We start from the raw sequence: 16,438 nt of genomic DNA, 5'->3' as shown, positions 1-16,438 counted from the left end.
CGGATCTCATTCTTCTACTGTGCTTGCTAGTTGCAGGTTTAAGAAGAAACCCACAGCAACGTACATACCTTATTTCATTCCTTCTACTGTATATGTATATGACAATACTGTATATTGTCATTTTCATGAGATGATATAGGAATTAAATATTTGTTATTTATATTGAAACAATATAATAAAAGGGAAAAAAGAAAGAATATTTAATTTTAAATGTAAGAATATCAAACCAGTTGATTACTGTAATTAAGTTATTAAGAAACACATATGTTAAAATTATATCTTTAAAAAAGTAAATAGGATGGACCCTGAATGCACCTCATTTTTTCAGTTCTCTTCCACAAAGGTTTCAGGAAAAGAACCTAGGAGTTGCAGAATTGTAATTTACCCTTCAAAGCTGATAAAACTTAATTTTATCTTCTGATCTTTCAATGAACTGTAGATCATGGTCAGTTTCTGGGGTTACCATCATGCAGCATCCCTGCTAAAAGAAGCAGGCTTATCTCATCCAAATACTGTAACACAGATGGTAGGCTTTCAAGCACCCTTCCCAGCTTCACTGTTGCATGTTGAACACTTCAATTACAGAAGTATCACGTGAGGATAAAGGCTGGACAAATAAATGCCAAGTTCAATCTCTTAAAATATAGATATATATAGTAAAGCTAAAACCTTTGGACTAGGGCAGATCTGCAAGAACCTCTACCAGAATTATCACTCAAGAATTATTAATTGGTTCATTAGTTATCTGTGGTAGTATATCAACAGAGTACTGTAAAAGAGCAAGTCCCTCTTTGGAAACTTACAAAAAGCTGCAGTCTTTCCCCAAATGCTGCATCATAAAACTTGACCTATTAAATGCTACTGGGAAAAGGGACAGCCTACAAATAGTCTTTGTAAATCTTGGAAACATTTGGAATCTAGTCCAGAAAAATCATTCTTTAAAGGGCATATATAGAAAGAAAATACAGAATAAAAAGTATAGTAAAACTTTCAAATCTTTTTTTTTTCCTGAAGAAGGATTAAAAAATTAGGCTTAGATTTATTCCATTTTCTTTACTAAGTTACTATTTTGGGAACAAACTGGTACCTTTTTGTTTATATGGAAGGATCTGCATGCTCTGGTTCTCTGGGTATGCACACAAATCCAAACTGCAGGAGTTCCCAAAATAGCTTCTCATGGTCAACATCAGTGGCATGAAAATCTCCAGGGCTGCAATTGTGTTAAAGAGACTATAACAAAGCGTAAAAAATGATTGCTGAAATGATGCAAGGAGGCAGCACTATGAGAAATAAATACATTTATGGAATACTTTATCCTTTGTTTTATGACTATTTGATGGGCCAGTAAAACTGAATCCAAAAATGAAACCATATTTATACCATCCTGCCTATATACCAGATGGTTCAGAGGAAAAAAATCACTGTAATCTAAAACATTGATTAGACAAGTCCTCATTTTAACTCAAATGCATATACCATGCCAGAAGACCTTGGAGCTGTAGAATAAGGTTTCTTTAAAGGGATCCTAAATAAGATACTTAAAAGTTTTGTATATCTAACAAACACAGGAAGTTTCCTCTCACAGCTGAATTTCAAGGTGGTTTTTTTCCCCCTTATTTCTTCCATTTGCTGCTGCTGTGCTAGGCCTACTTAGGAAGTAAAGGCCTTGCCAGAAGAGGTGCCAGCTTTTCAGAAACTCTGGGCACTTCCTTACTAGCAGTTCTTAAGAAGGGCCTATTCTAGAGCAAGATTTGAGTTGTTGGATTCCGTGGCCAAATACGGGTGCTTCCATCACCTGCCATATCATGAGAGGATGTGTATATGTGGTGCCCCAGCCATCGAAAATATTGCTCATGTTTTGTTTGACTGTCAAATCTATGCCCCTTTTAGGAGTAGATATTTAACTTCCCTACTTGAAAGAACAGCCCACTGGGACCTGAATCCCAGATTGTCCTATTTCCTCTTGGGCTTTAACATACACATTCTGAGCAGAACTGCCAAGTTTATAGACAAGGCAGTTCAGCTAAGAACCCATTATATCAAACAGATTGGAGTTTCGTGTAAAGGTGATGTATTTAGCTGAATGCTGATTCTTTGTATTTATCACATATGTATTTTATTGGTTTTTTAAAATCTATTTTATCCTGGAATTAGATCCTGTATTTTACCTATATTTTATTTTCTTTGATATGGTCATAAGACTAATCAATTAATAAACTACTACTACTACTAGCCCAGAAGAAACCTTGCAATCTCACTCACTTTTAAAATACTACTCAAGAAATACATCTACTGTAGACTTAAAACACTGGGATAGGAAAAATAACAAAACTAGATCAAACAAGGAAAATGATACTACTGTGAATGCTGGAGGGAAAGCAGCTAACTCTAGCAATGGAGCAAAAGAACTCCATTGCTTATTTCTTCTGTACAGGTACTCCTCATTTAGCAACCACAATAAGACCAGCAACTTGGTCATTAAGCAAAGAGGTGGCTATGTGAAACTGGGACTGCCTTCAGCTTTCCTTTGCTTTACAGACTTGTGAAGGTCATAAATGCAAGGACTGATCATAAAGTTACTTTTATCACTGTTGTAACTGTGAATGGTCGCTAAACGAGGTAGTCACTAAACAAGAACTACCTGCATTCTAGAGCTTTTTTAAAAAAAATAAAATAGTTACAATGTTCAAAAATAGTTATTCTTTAGCTTTTATTTGCCTAGCCTTTATTCATAATAAAACAGAGCGGGAATGTGGAAATTGTGATATGATCTTGGTACAGTATTTTTACTCCTGCTTATATTTTTGGAGAATTCTGTGGACATTTCAATCATTTTATGGGACTCTCAAACTAACCTCCCTCCTCCCATTCCCATAGGCTCAAGGTTTCAATATCCACATTTTCATCATATGTGGTTGACCTTGGAATATAACCGCCATAAATAGCAAGGTTCACCTGTACTGGCTGAAATAGAAACTACAAATGAATTTTCAAAAAGCCATCTGCCCCTTCCCTGGAAGGAAAGAAGAGTGAAAAGAGAGATAAAATAGCATAAAACAGAAAGAAAAGGGGTGACAGAAAAAAGAAATAGAGGTAAAAGAGGGGTGGGAAAGTGAGCAGTCTCACTCACTTTGGGCTACAGCCCCACCCTTTTTTGGCATGTGATGTGGGTCCCAACACTTTACTTCTTAGGAATGTGACATCAAAAGGGGAAAATAAAAATAGATTCTAACTAAATGCTACACTCTTGTCCTCCTACTCTGCCCAGTGAGGCGGCACAACCTTTTTTTACTAGTTTTGAAAAGCTAAGCAGAATTGGACCTAGAATAATGAAAATCAAGAAAACAACCTGGAAGAATGCGATGGTTAACCATTTTCATATTATTGCCAAGAAAGCAATATGAAAAGTCCAGGAAGTCACCAGGCATGAATTTGACTTGAAGGAGACCTCATCCTTGATCTCAGTCTACAACTAGCCTTCGAAACTATTCAGTTAGTCAATGTGATGCAAATGCCGTTTGCCACCAAGTTTAAATAAGATCATATATAATTTTATCTTTGGATATCAGCCAATCCAGTAAAAAATCATGGGGATTTTGGCTTAGTATATTTACAATGTAACTAACAGTAAGCAATTTCATTTTAGAATATTGTACTCTACTGAACAAGTTTTTTCTAAGGAGAATACAGGTAAATTTCTACCTAATTCAGGGAGGGGGAGAGAATGGATTGAACTGCTTTCAAATATAGTTTTATTTTTTAAAAAAATCTCACAGTCAATCATTCACAGAAGGAACTCACTCCAGATGCTAACCTTCATATTTTAAACTTGACTAGAACAGTTATAACTTAGCATTAAATACAAATATTTTTCAATTGCTAAGCTCCACTCAGAGAAGTGGGGGGATTTTTTCCTTTGTGTGTGTTAATTATATACTAAGTTCCAAACAAAGAAACTAGATAGGTTCAGTTCTGGATTTGTCTGCAATCCACAGGGATTTATCAAATCCGGGAATCACTGTTGTAAAAGCACATATGTATAATTGTAGAATTAGTTAAATATAGAGGCTACAAGTTATACAAGAACTAAATTTAAATTGTGTTGCTTTTCATTAGAGAATAAGAAACACTTCTAAGGAAGAACATCAAAATTCTTATTTTGCATCCTGTTAAATAACTTCACAAGGAAATAAATACTGTACTCCTTTTTATTATATCCTATAATACCAAATACATGTCAGTAATCATTGAATACAGAGAAAAGGGACTATCAACAATGAAGATTATCCCACCCAAAACTCTGATCTCTACTCATTCCAAGCCAGTTTAGGCATTAGCATTTGAGAAAAATATAGTAACTACCGCATGAATTCTAAAGAAATCAACAGCTGTGAGATAACGTAGTATTTAACCACATCTTTTTCTTCTGCAGTAATTGAATCAAGGTGGCTATCTCATATACATCCCTTATAAAAGATAAGTTAAAAAGATAAGTCAGAATAGCCAAATAATACTTGTCATTCCCTATCAAAGTCATACATTTAATTTATTGTGTACATATTGAGGATATTTGCCCATTTAAGATTCCAAGAGCACACCCATGGATATTTGGATGGCATAATTCATTCCCTTCTTCAGTGGTGGGCAATCCATATTTTCAAAAGGCATGCAGAGCACATCAAGTCTGTGCTGATGAAATTATCAAACCATCACACATAGTGGCATGAGAAACAGCTGTGACATAAGTGCTTATCAGTCTGAGAAATAAATAAATGAATTATTTAATTCTTAAAAAATAAAATGTATAATTAGGTGTATTAAGCCTTCTATAGGTTTTGCATACCTATATTGGGGAATGGGGTACACACCCAAAATCATTCTCAAAAAAAGGGATGAAAATTCTAGTTCTACCTCTTTTCATGACATAACCAGATTGAATCCTGTGCCCCTTGCCAACTAAAAGTATATATGCAATTTTTAATGCGACATATTTCGGGATGGGAGAGAATTTTGCTGGGGTATGTGTGTTCATGCTCTATTTCCTCTCTCTCACACACACACCCCTTTTACCAAAAAAAATATTCATGAATAAGACAGAGAGAATTTGGATGAAAAGGATGAAGAACACAAAATCGATAGTTTTATCTAGTCAGGCAGAAATCTTTGATTGCTTAATAGGGATGTACAAATGGATCTGATTGAAATTTATTTATTCAAAAACTTTCAGTTTCTGGTATATACTAAATAACATGGGGAGGCAGCCAAGTCTTGTGATACCTTCACTGGTGTAATCAAGGGCTCAAACATCCTCTCCCATGTACACCAACTGGAATGACCTGCTCACGAAGAAGCAAAATCACTCTATTAAGGTGTTTCCCATTCCCAACAAGGGTTACAGGAGTTAAGGATAAAGGATACTATCATTAATTATTTTAAACACCGCTGAGAGGGTGCAACCAGAGGGGAACATGCCCTCCATCCAGGTCCCAACATAAATCATTCACCAGGGAGACCAATGCTATTTCCGTCCCACACCCAAGCCTGAATCATGACTAGAAGGGATCCAAAAATCTTCCCCAAAAAGGAAGACTGCATACACAGCAGATGTTGTCCAATAAAGATGATTTAAAAAAAAAGTTTCCTCAAGAGGGGGTGCATTACTGTCTTCTTCAGATATGTATTAATTACCTCTTGAATCCAGGCCAGAAGTGGCAGAGCTCATTAAACAGAGAACTCTATTCACTTCCTTGATCTCTAAATTCCAGATGGACTCACAAGTCTATTTGGTTTTCCAAATAGGATTTACAACTGATTCTGATTAAATCACCTTCAGATCTTTAAATCAAATGTGTGCTCTCCAGTCATGGTTTCAATGCCTGCAATCTTAACCTTATATTAACCTTGTTTTTGTAAACTTTTCTATCTTCTGGCTTCTCGTCTTTCAAAACTACATAACGCGGGGAAATCATTCATCATCACCTAAAGACACTTGTTGAAATAGATGGCTATCCAAATTGAATGAATAAATAAATAAATTTATCTACTAAACTTGAGATTGGTGAGAATTTCATTTTCCCTGTTATTTGCAACATTGCCACAAAACTGCAACATTCTTCATAAATAGGATAGGAAGAGAAAAAAAGTAAACATGGAGAAAATAAAACTTAGATGCATTATATAGAGAGTAATGACTTGTTTAACTAGGCTTGTTGGATGTTCATAAGGTAATGGGCTCTACTTCAAAACATCTACAGAACACCACCACTCCATAGATATTGAAACATTTCTCACTTTTGAAATTCTGAGTGTTCATCCATGTTTTAGCTAATTTTCACCAAAATCAAAGAGATGTCTATGGGATATACAGGTCACTAGATTATTTAAAGGAAATATTCCATGGCTGATCAGTAAACAATCATTCTTTGTTCCAAAGCTTCCTGAAATCATAAAGTTTGTACATATGAAGTGTATTTCACTTTAATATTTTCCTGCAACAACACATTGATAGAACTAGTAAGTAGAGCCATAAATCTGGGTTCAACAATGTCAGACCTTCTTCAATTATGACAATTGTCAGAGCCATAAATTTGGGTTCAACAACTGTCACAGCAAGTCAATTAGAAATGATTAACTTTGTACAAAAGCACATTTCTAAAGACTCAAAGAAACAAAAATATTTTGTTATTATTCAGGTACTATAGCTGCCAAGTTCAGTTCTACTTTATGCCAACCATGCCCCCCTGGGTGTGGGTGGGGCATGAAATCTGTATCATTTGGCATATTAGAGCGTAAACTTTTTCACTGCATGGCTGCAGTTCTGACACTCTTTATACAAAATAGTGCACAAAAATATAAATACCCTGCACAAATAAACTCAGCCACTCCAATCTAAACTAAAAAGCATATATATTAGGAAATAGGTATCCTTGAACCCAAAGGAATTTATTTTAATAAAAATACTTAAGATCATATTATTACACTACAATCATATGAGTATTAACTCTGAAGTAAGAGTTAACACCAACTTTTCTGCAAAAATCCAGCACTACAATACTGGCTCCTTTTACAATGCAAAAAGTCATTTGTGCATAAAATACATGTAAACATGCATCTGGTCATGAACATATACATGTATTTATGCTGTAAATTTTAATGTGAAAATTGTTTAGTTTTATGCTCAGCCTATAAAGTGTTTGCAACACAAGCCTCCAAAGAAAACTTATTCAAACTCACATAACTATAATTAACTTTCCAATGATCACTTTCACTACCATTCAGAACTAATAGTATTTCCTCAATTCTTCTGATCAAGGTCATCCAATCTATCTGGCAAAGAGAGCCTTTGTCAATCACATATTTATTGTACACAATATAATGTTTTTTTAATCATAACCTTTACTAAATAGTAGGGATGAACATTATGACTTTTTAAAACACCAAACACTGTTCTGCTGAAGTGTCAAGCTTTGGAGAAAATAACATGTATGAAAATAGATCTGTTTACAGAATTAGCTGAACACAGGACTTCCTGTTTTAGTTCAGCTCCACCTTAAAAACTACACATGTTCTACTGACATAAATACATTTTTTTACCAATTGCAAAAAAATGTTCTTCAGAAATTCAGTAGAATATAGTAATCAAATTGTCCAATAACAGAATTACCAAACCTTTTGATTGTTGAGGGCAATCAAGTACAGGTATTAGTTTGACACATATACATTACTATTTTGGGAAAAAAAAATCCATGGCAATAGGATACAATGACTGGTACTGTCAAGCTGTTCTAATAGAATTATAGCCATATGTATTTTACACTGCTTTTGCAAAGACTGAGTAGTAATGGGCACAATGCAATCAGCATTTTCAGGTATCACTACAGTAAGATTCAAAAAGAGAGGTCAACTTTTGTGGCAGAAACAGCAAAAGGTCTTGTAGCACCTTAAAAACGAACATGTATTCTATGAAAGTTTATGTAAGTAGTGTAAATGTTTTTACACTACTTCACGTCAGTGGAATTTGCACTGCTAAAGCTCTCACTGGAATGTATTTCCACTATTTTAGAATATAAGCATCTGGATTCAACATATCAAGACAATTTACCGATTTGAAAAATAGCACTTCAGTGGGTTCTGGGTTAACTAAAAGGCCAGTGAAGCTGGAAATCCATTTTACATGCCATTTTAAACTGTTTCATTAAGTAACATGAAATAATTAAAACCAAGACATTGGGTACTGAATTATAAATCCTGACATTCAAACTGCTGCTACAGTTAAGCTCAACTGCAAATACTAACTAGGGTAACAAGTAAATGCCATGAAAGCTTCCAGTTCTTAACAGGACATTGTTATCTTCTGAAATCTAAATTTAAAGTGTTGTAAACATATAACTACAGACATCAGTTTTATAAACATGAATTTTTCATTTTAAGTTTTTTAAAAATATAATTTTTTACTTCATTCATAACATTTAGTTTTCATTGACAGTTTTGTTCTTATTTTAAGCATCTCGGGTATCTGGACAATCTCTAGTTTTTCTACAAATAGCAGCTATTGGCACACAAATAATACCTCATGGATTACTGCTATAGCAAGTCAATTATTCTGAAAGTTTTATAACCAGAGAGAATATAATCTTGCCATTGCCCAATACATGCAGGTTGTTAAGATGGTTTGGAACTGCATTGTGATACATATGAAGTAATCTACACACCTAAAGATAACTCCTTTAAAATCTACACAAACAAGATTTCCCCATTCCCCAAGGATTCTTTAAGTATACACATGATGGAATGACATGGGAGTACTATTTGTGAAGGAAATGATATACATGAAGAAGAATTATACTTCCCACATCACATTAAAATAGAAGACTGGCATAACGTGTAGACAATGTGACTGCTCTCCTGTCTTGTGACATACTGCAAATAGTATACTGCATTTCCCTTTTTGGAGATGTTGTTGCTATTTCAAAATAGGAAATCCTATAGTCAAGAAACTGTATTAATGACCAGATAAGCTCATTTTTCAATTTCAAAACCGAGTCACTCCATCATTCTGAAAAAGAGCAATCCAAATTGAATATGTTGAAATATTATAAGCCTGACAAATCAGTAATAATTCTAGCTTCCAATAGCTTAAAGGGAGCAGGTTTGGTGTAGTTAAGGCACCAGACTAGAAACAGGAAGACTGTAAGGTCTAGTCCTGCCTTAGGCACAAAGCCAGTTGGGTGACTTTCAGCCAGTCACTTTCTCTCAGCCCTAGGAAGAAGGCAAGGGCAAACCACTTCTGAAAAACCTTGCCAAGAAAACTGCAGGGACTTTCCAGGCAGTCACTAGCAGTCAACACTGACTAGAAGGCATTAAAATAATAATAACTTAAAGTGCTAAATATACATTTGAGAGTGGGTTCCCACTGTATTTTTGTCTTCCAATCTTGGTACTCCAAGAAGTAAAAAATATTCATGCATGTCTAACTTATTTGGTAACATTGCTAGCTTTCAGGAGTCACATCTTCGCTTTTATGAACTGCTCATTTTTATTTCCATTCTGCAGGGAGAGCAATTTAGAGGCTGCCAACTCCCCATCAAATGAGTCTAATGTGCACTTGGAATGCAAGGCTACAGACTTTTTCAGTCACTGTAGAGCCATGGCTGAACCAGCCAGGTGACATCAAATAAGTCACATACTTGGCTGAACCAGCCAGGTCACATCAAATATGTTTTCTATGGGAAAAATGACCATTAACTAGAAATGCAAGCAGCTGCTCAGGTTCCCCAAAGCAGATATTATTGTAACCTGAATAATTTCTAATTCACTGTATGTACAACTCAACACAGAGAATGAGTCCATGCACCAACCTCACACTGGATGATATCTATGATAGCAACAGCAGACATTGAACATCCCTGGTTTACATGTAATTCAGTTTAGTGCTGCTTTCAGCCACTGCAATATTCAAAAGGAGGCTTGTTACAAAGTTTACAGCTGGCAGGAAGTTATTGGTCCTTTCAAGGAGAGAGCTATTCATCTAAGGCAGACAAAAGCAACTGAAGTTAAGGATTGTCTTTTGACCCAAATGGGGATCCTTAGCAAAACTGCTATTGCAAAAGGCCTAAAGCTGTGCTAAAGCTGAAACAGGATGGCAGCAAAGTGCCAGCAATCTTCCCCCAACCACAGAAGTTCAAAAGAGAGAAGTGGAGAGTCCAGTTTCTTTTCCTTACATTCTGTAACATGGGAGACATGGGGAAATTCTATATTTTACTTCCTCATTAATGGAACCAACCAGAAGCAGAAATTTAAGGGAAGGGGGATGAGAGGAAGTGGAGCCTTTCTGGCAGTAATTCAAGTATTTGGCATTAAAGACCCAGCATGCCAATGACTTCAACATAATAAGTTTGGATCCACCCGCACATCAAAGCAACTTGTCACTAGTGGCTGCTGGAGATACAAATAGAAGCAGAATATCTTCAGCTAGAATGGGGATTACACTATAACTAGTAAGAATGAAAATTCTTATTATGTCATTACGTTCAGAAGACCACTATATACATGAGAAGGAAAAGCAACCATGCCAATGCCAGCCGTGTTATACTGTTACCAAAAGTAGCCTGAAAATGCCTCTGCTTGGCACCCACACTATGGCCGCCAAAGAAGGAACAGCTCCCTTTGGTCCCTGGGTTTCTCTGTCCCACAGAGAAAAATCCCATCAAAGCTCTGGTCCTTCTAGAGCAGTGTTTCTCAACCTTGGGAACGTTAAGATGACTGGACTTCAACTCCCAGAATTCCCCAGCCAGCATCGAATTCTGGGAGTTGAAGTGCAGTCAACTTAAAGTTCCCAACGTTGAGAAACACTCCTCTAAAAGGAGGGACCACTCCCTTCAACCACGCACAATGACCCTCTAGCTAAAGAGGGTGGGCACCCCTATTTCGAGAAAGAGGCGGAAAGATCCATCCAGTCCTGAAGGAGCAGGACGAACAGCAAGGGAGCGCAAAGAGAGGCAGCAACCTTCTAACTAATGGGGAAAGGTATCAGTGCTGTCCAACCGATCCAACTAGCCTTCCCCCTGGCGCCCCTACCTTTTTTTCTCCCTTCCAAGAAATGTTGGAGTACTTCACCACTTTAAACCCCCGTGACCGTCCACGACTCCCCATCATGCTGCAACCCCCGCCTCGCAACCTCGACCGGCCGCAAACACGCACACGTTACGTGCACTCCGGGTAGCCACTCTCTGGCCCGGCTCCAGCCTGGCTGTCAGAGCCTCTCCCTCCGGAGCCCTCCTTCGGCTGCCGGGGCGCAGTAGTTTCACAGCCGCTCACCCGGTCCCTCCGCGTGCGGGGGCGGGGGCGAGGCGCCCCTTCCTTTTCTCCGGAGGGGGAGCACCCTGCCTGCTCCTTTCCCTCCCGGGCTCCGAGCCAACACGCAGCTGCAGGGCCCCTCGGCCTGGCGGCGAGAGGGAGGCGACCGGGCCCCGCGCAGGGCCAGCGAGGAGAGACCGACCAAGCCGCCGCCGCTTCCCCTCTCCCGCCGCCCCGCTCACCCCGTTGCCGCTGCTGCCAGGGCGAGCCAAGCCGCCCGTCCTCCCGCCCGCTGCTCTGCTGGCTTCCTTCCTCCGGCTCCTCGCTACCTGCCTGCTCGTCCTCGCTCGAGGCTCGGCGGCTCCAGTGCGCGGCGGCGGCGGCGGCGGCGGCGGCAGCTCGTGCGCTCCGCCCTCCCTTTCCTCCCTGGGAGTGGGGCGGGGCTCTCGAGCCGGCGAGGGAGGAGCGAGGACGGCGGGCGCACGAAAGGAAAAGGAGCCGTTCCGCGAGTCCGGGGCGGCCCGGCGGAGCAGCCTTCGGCGCGCTGATTTTTCAAGGGTGCTTCGCGCCGCTGCTCTCTTTCTGCAGGGCTGGCGTCCGGCCGGCAGCTCTGGCTAGGGAGGAGCTGTGTCAAGCAGCCCTGAAGTCGTCGCTCCTCGAAGAGAGCGGGGCCCCGGTCCACTCACCGGTTGGAAGCCTCCTGCGGCGACCCCCCCACCCACGCAGCAGCAGGCACGCACGACCACTGCAACATCTCCTCCTCCGCTTACGGGGGAAGGCAGCCAGTTGTCCCTATCTCCTACTGCTGCTACCAGATCTGAGCTGGAAGAATCTAGGTGTCCGCTTTGTTGTTCTTGTTCAGTCGTTAAGTCGCGTCCGACTCTTCGTGACCCCCTGAACCATATCGCGCCAGGCTTTCCTGTCCTTCACTGCCTCCCTGAGTTTGCTCAGTTTCATGCTCATTGCGTCAGTGAGATATCCGCTAGATAGCAGCAAAAAGTTACAATTGTCTCTGTCTCTTTGCTCCCTTCTCGTGGCCGTCCGGGCAACTTGCAGGCCAGATCTGGAGGCCCCATTACAGTATCGCACTGCAGGAGCGGAAAGTGCTCACGCGCAGTCTTCGGCGCGCACTTGAGCGCCACCTCTCTGTGGGCAGCGCAGGTGCAACACCCGTCATATTGTAAGTGGTGGTTTTTAATACGTTTTTACCACCTATCTCTGAAGCCCAAGCAAGAAAGAAAAGCATTCTTTAAAAATACTAATATTAGTATTCTTTTAAAATACTAATGTGCCATATTTAAATTTTAAACAGCAGACCTCTCTCCATCAGCTACTGCAACTACAGAATGGGGAAGAAAGTTTCCAAATCCTGTAACTGATTTGATGAGAGGCATTATTTCATTCAGTGGGTTGACCCTCCTCACACATTATTTCAACTAAATAATTTTAATTAAAAATTCAGTTTTAATTATAATATTTCAAAATTAGTTTGGGTCTTTGTCCTGACTCTGCTTTCTTGTGAGAGTGAATTGAACCCAACATGTATCTAAAGCAGTGTTTCTCAAACTTGGCAACTTTAAGATGTGAGGACTTCAACTCCCAGAATTCCCCAGCCAGCAATTCTGGGAGTTGAAGTCCATACATCTTAAAGTTGCCAGGTTTGAAAAAAAGTGATCTAAAATGTAACCTGTAACCCCTGCAGTGGTTTGCTCCTTTCCCCAACCTGATGCCCTTCAGACAGGTTGGATTTTAGCTCCTGTAATTGCTACCCAACATAGCTTTGAGAGTTGGAAGTCCAACACATCTGGAGCTCACTGAGTTGGAGAAGACTGCCCAGCAATGAGTAAAAAGAGGGGAGAGCATTCCTTGCTTTTAATGGCTCACATACCCACTCTCCAACAATGGAGAAAATGTGGAGGTCTCGGGGTTCTCTGAGCTTGGTTCTTTTCTTGCAAACGTTTCATTACCTGGCTAGGTAACACCTTCAGTGCTAAAATGGGTTGGGGTTTGCTCTCTATTTATATACCGTGGCATGCCTTGCCAGTGCTGGTGGGGGTAGGGGTTTTGTTTTGCTCCTCTGATAGTTCCTTGATTAGGGTATTGTTTACTGCTTGATTGTGTGCCTAGTGGTAATCTCTCCTTATCTGAGTGATGATTGCTGGTGAGGAGATGCTCTGGGTCTTTTGTCTCTTGAATAGTATGTAGATGCTGTTTATCTCTATGTGTCTGTTGATGGCTGCCTTGTCTGAATACCAAGCTTCCAAGAATTCTCTTGCATTTTTGGATTTAGCTTGGTCTAAAATGCTGACAGTTTCCCAGTCACACTTAACTATGGTTAAGTCTGTCCATGTGTTGTGAGATTAAGGAGTTTTCATCATGTCTTCTGGCTGCTAGTTGGTGCCCGTGGACACACTCTGCTAGTCTTTGGCCTGTCTGTCCTACATAGCGTTTGTTACAGTCCTTACGCTGTATGTTGTAGATGACGCCTGTTTTTTCTTCTTGGGCTACTGGGTCTTTTGGTTTACTTAAGATATTTTGGAGTGATTTTGTTGGTTTGTGTGTTACGGAGATGCCATGTGGCTGTAATAGTCTGTTGGTGGTTTCCGAGACGTTTCTGATGTATGGCAGTGTGATCCTTTTCATAAGCTTGTGTAGGTTGTGTTGTAGTAGGTTGAGTGGTCGGGCACTTTTTGATAAAGTTGCGTGGATATCCATTTTGTTGGAAGATGTTGTATAGGTGGTCTGTTTCCTTTTTCTGCTGTTCTGGGTTGCTGCAATGCGTTTGTGCTCGCTTAAACAATGTTCTTATACAGCTCCTCTTGTGGGAGGTAGGGTTGTTATTTTGGTAATGGAGTACTTGATTGGTGTGGGTTGTCTTCTGATAAACTTGGGTTTCTAATTTACTGTTGTTTCCTCTGCTGATGAGGATATCCAGGAAGGGTAGCGTGTTATTGTTTTCTTCCTCTCTGGTGAATTTTATTCCTTTGAAGATGTTTTGATGGTTTCATGTGTCTTCTCTAGTTGTTCCTTTTTTATTATAACAAATGTGTCATCTACGTACCGGATCCATACTTTAGGTTGTATGTGAGGAAGTGCTATAGCTTCTAGGCATTGCATTACAATCTCTGCTATGAGTCCTGACAGTGGTGATCCCATGGGTGTGCCTCTGATTTGTTGGTATATTTGTCCATCAAACTGAAAATAGGTGGTGAGGCAGAGGTTGATGAGGTCCATGATTCTGGGTATTTCGATCTGGGTGTATTTGGCTAAGTCGGGTGTGTTGTGTAGTAGTGCTGATATGGATTCTTTCGCTAGTTCTGGGTTTATGGACGTAAAGAGTGCTGTGACATCAAGTGAGACCATAATTTCATCTTCATCTATGTGTACGTCTTTAATTTTCTGGAGTCACTGCAGTGAGGAGTTGATAGAATATTCACTGTTCTCTGTGAGGCGTCCAAGCTTTTTTGTCAGTTCTTTCGCTATGTTGTAAGTGGAGTCCCTGGTAAAGATACAATTGGCCAGAGTGGTATGTCAGGCGTGTGCATTTTGGTCGTCCATAGAAGCTTTCAATTAGATTTCTTCGCAGCCCTGGAAGCAGCATTCAAAACGACAGGACTCAACCCAGAGGCCCAAGGAAACATAAGGCAGATAATCATACCACAGATCAGAAGAACACGATATCAACACCAACTCAAAGCAGAGGACAGAGCAGCCCTCAATAGCCTAAGGAAGGACCAAACCGTCATCATCTTCCCAGCAGACAAAGGCCGCACTACAGTTACCTCCCACGCTTCTATTGATGACCAAAATGCACAAGCCTGACATACCACTCCGGCCAATTGTATCTTTACCAGGGACTCCACATACAACATAGCGTATACCAAATATACCAACAAATATACCAACAAATCAGATACCAACCACTGTCAGGACTCATAGCAGAGATTGTAATGCAATGCCTAGAAGCTATAGCACTTCCTCACATACAACCTAAAGTATGGATCTGGTATGTAGATGACACATTTGTTATAATAAAAAAGGAACAACTAGAGAAGACACATGAAACCATCAAAACATCTTCAAAGGAATAAAATTCACCAGAGAGGAAGAAAACAATAACACGCTACCCTTCCTGGATATCCTCATCAGCAGAGGAAACAACAGTAAATTAGAAACCCAAGTTTATCAGAAGACAACCCATACCAATCAAGTACTCCATTACCAAAATAACAACCCTACCTCCCACAAGAGGAGCTGTATAAGAACATTGTTTAAGCGAGCACAAACGCATTGCAGCAACCCAGAACAGCAGAAAAAGGAAACAGACCACCTATACAACATCTTCCAACAAAATGGATATCCACGCAACTTTATCAAAAAGTGCCCGACCACTCAACCTACTACAACACAACCTACACAAGCTTATGAAAAGGATCACACTGCCATACATCAGAAACGTCTCGGAAACCACCAACAGACTATTACAGCCACATGGCATCTCCGTAACACACAAACCAACAAAATCACTCCAAAATATCTTAAGTAAACCAAAAGACCCAGTAGCCCAAGAAGAAAAAACAGGCGTCATCTACAACATACAGCGTAAGGACTGTAACAAACGCTATGTAGGACAGACAGGCCAAAGACTAGCAGAGCGTATCCACGGGCACCAACTAGCAGCCAGAAGACATGATGAAAACTCCTTAATCTCACAACACATGGACAGACTTAACCATAGTTAAGTGTGACTGGGAAACTGTCAGCATTTTAGACCAAGCTAAATCCAAAAATGCAAGAGAATTCTTGGAAGCTTGGTATTCAGACAAGGCAGCCATCAACAGACACATAGAGATAAACAGCATCTACATACTATTCAAAAGAGACAAAAGACCCAGAGCATCTCCTCACCAGCAATCATCACCCAGATAAGCAGATTACCACTAGGCACACAATCAAGCAGTAAACAACACCCTAATCAAGGAACTATCAGAGGAGCAAAACAAAACGTCCACCCCCACCAGCACTGGCAGGGCATGCCACAGTATATAAACAGAGAGCAAACTCCATCCCATTCTAGCACTGAAGATGTTACCTAGCTGAGTAAGGAAACGTTTGAAGAAAAGAACCAAGCTCAGAGAACCCC

The 16,438-nt window shown here is 40.0% G+C and overlaps 1 protein-coding gene across 3 annotated transcripts in view; it reads right to left on the bottom strand.

Moving 5' to 3' along the window:
* Nucleotides 1-11,697, bottom strand: part of RAP1A (RAP1A, member of RAS oncogene family) — a 97,004-nt gene extending 85,307 nt beyond the window's left edge. Inside the window, exon 1 of one of the 3 annotated variants that reach the window (XM_088154516.1) lies at nt 11,538-11,697. The gene's annotated coding sequence lies outside the window, so the exon portion shown is untranslated. Of the gene's footprint in view, nt 1-11,199; nt 11,282-11,537 lie in introns of those variants that run through there. The other 2 variants (XM_088154517.1, XM_007425525.4) reach the window with 2 other exon arrangements.
* Between the last annotated feature and the right edge of the window lie 4,741 nt (nt 11,698-16,438).

Source organism: Python bivittatus, unplaced genomic scaffold (assembly GCF_059951505.1).
Source record: "Python bivittatus isolate LINGU-HERP-01145 unplaced genomic scaffold, Pbiv_v1 ctg000700_np1212, whole genome shotgun sequence".
In the NCBI taxonomy this organism is placed as follows: domain Eukaryota; kingdom Metazoa; phylum Chordata; class Lepidosauria; order Squamata; family Pythonidae; genus Python; species Python bivittatus.
This window is presented reverse-complemented; position numbering and strand designations above follow the sequence as displayed.